Here is a 2500-nt window from a genome sequence, read left to right on the forward strand (position 1 = left end):
AGCTAAGGAGCATACATCGGGAAGCGCTGAATAGTTGTCCCCTCTGCCCTATTACCTCCTCGAAGGGGAAGAGGGAAAAGGGGGAAATAATGAAGGGGAAAGTCAAGGGCAAATAGGCAAAAACCGAGAGCAGATATGAAAGAAATGGGATATAGAAAGAAACAGAAACAGGGATAAAGAGTAAATGAAAGTAAGAGGGTACTAGGAAGGCTGAAGAAGGAGACGGGACAGTAGGAAGAAATTGGAGTTGTAAAATGAACGCCAAAAAAAAAAAAAAAAAAAAAACAAAAAAAGAGGGGGCGTATGGTTGGGTAGGGAAAGCTCATCTGCGCGAAATTGGGCCGTTGGTACTGTCAGACGGTGTGCGCGTACAAATAGCGGGGTCAAGTCGTTGCACTTGCTTGCGTGAGAAAGAGACAAAAGCAGCAGAAGGAGAAACAAAGAGACAAAATTATCAGAAAGAGAAATAAAAGGACAAAAATCCCAGGAAGAGAAAGCAAGGCAAAAGAAGCAAAAGGAGAATGAGACAAATTTAACAGACATGAATGGACAGAAAATGCCAGAAAGATATTAAAAAAATATTAAGAGGAGAAAAGAGAAAGAGACAAAATTTGCAGAAAGAAAGAGAGAAAAGTAGCAGAAAGAGAAAAAAAAGACAAAAATAGCAGAAAGAGAAAGAACACAAATTTGGGAAATAAAGGGAAAAAATAACAAGGAAGAGAAAGAGACAAAATCAGTAGAAAGATAAATAAAAAGACAGAAGTAGCAGAAAGAGAAATAAATGGACAAAAACACCAGGAAGAGAAAAAAAGAGACAAAAATAACAAAGATAAAAAAAAGATAAAAGTAACAGAAAGAGAAATAAAAGGACGAAAGGAGAAAGAAAAAGAGACAAAAGCAGCAGAAAGAGAAAGACAAAAGTAGCAGAAAGAGGAAGAAAGAGAGACTGAAGAAAGAGAGGAAAATCATAACAACGGCAGAATCAAAAGAAAACTTAAAAGTTAGAAGATAAGACCCCCCATAAAAGGATGTTTATTTAGGAAAAAAAAAAGATAGGAGATAAAAGTAGCAGATACAGAAATAAAGTAATAAAAGCAGTAGAAATAGAAGAAAGTCATAACTGGCAGAATTAAAAGGAAACGTGGAGTTAGAAGCGAAGAACACTCAAATACATGAAAGGAAGGTTAGTTAGGAACGAAACTAAAGAGAAGGAAGAAGAAGAAAAGGAAGTGATGGGATATTGAAAGAATATAGAATGGAGGGAAAAGACTAAGGTAAAAGAGGAAAAGGAGGAGGAGGAGGAGGGGAGGGAAAGTATAATCAGTAATGGATGTCATTATTTATTTTCTTACCTCATTTGATTTAGTCTTAGTAGTAGTAGTAGTAGTAGTGGTAGTAGTAGCAGCAGCAGCAGCGGCAGAATAGTAGTAGTAGTAGTAGTGATAGTAGTAATATTTTCATTATCATTATTATTCTATTTAATTTGTTTATTTATTGATTTGTTTATGTATTTACTCATTTATTATTATTATGATTTAATGTCATTATTATTGTTATTTTTCTCTCTTCTTTTTGGCGGGGGAAATCTCCCCACTTTCTCAGACTAGGGCGACTTTTTGGAACACCTTTCCCCCCCTCCCCCTCCCCGTCCCCCTCCCTCCTCTCCTTCCCCTCCCCGTCCCTCCCCCCAGTCCCCCACCCCACCCCACCCCGAGCTCGCCGCCGGAAATCTCCCCGGGAGCTCATTCCGGAACTAAACGGCATCGAAGTTGATTCCTAAGTCGAGCGAACTCAGCAGGAGGGACATTGTCCGGTCCTGGTGGGTGGCGCGTTGGTTTCGTTCTGGCTCTCACGCCGCCTGAGAACACACAGGGCAAAGGTGACGGGTTCAGTGGTGTCCACCCTCGTCCCTCTTTCTTACTTTTCTCGTCATCCTTAGACTTTCATGTCTTCTTTACCACTTCTCTCTATTCCTCTTTTTTTTTTATTTGTTTCCCCTCCTGAGACTCACTCTCTCTCTCTCTCTCTCTCTCTCTCTCTCTCTCTCTCTCTCTCTCTCTCTCTCTCTCTCTCTCTCTCTCTCTCTCTCCTTTCCTTTCGTTTTCTCTTTTTCTTTTTTGGCGGGGTGGCGGTGTTTTGGTAGGAGCTTTGCCCTCCTACCAAAAACATGAGGTCTATCAGCATGATGAACGAGAATTTCCTTTTCGTTTCTGCTCTTCGTTTTTTTTTTCTTTTCATCTCTTCCTGTTTCTATTCATTCATCTTTTCGTTGATATCTTTATTTACCTGTTGACACACGCACACATACACACACGCACACACACACACACACACACACGCACACACACACACACACACACACACACACACACACACACACACACACACACATATATATATAATATATATATAAATGTATATGTATGTGTATGTGTACATAAAGGTTTTCAATTTCGGTGCTACTTCCATTTGCCTTGTTCACCTACTCCGTTGACGAGGA

The sequence above is a fragment of the Oratosquilla oratoria genome, chromosome 6 (assembly GCF_046742065.1).
Source record: "Oratosquilla oratoria isolate Oo_2021 chromosome 6, ASM4674206v1, whole genome shotgun sequence".
Lineage (NCBI taxonomy): Eukaryota > Metazoa > Arthropoda > Malacostraca > Stomatopoda > Squillidae > Oratosquilla > Oratosquilla oratoria.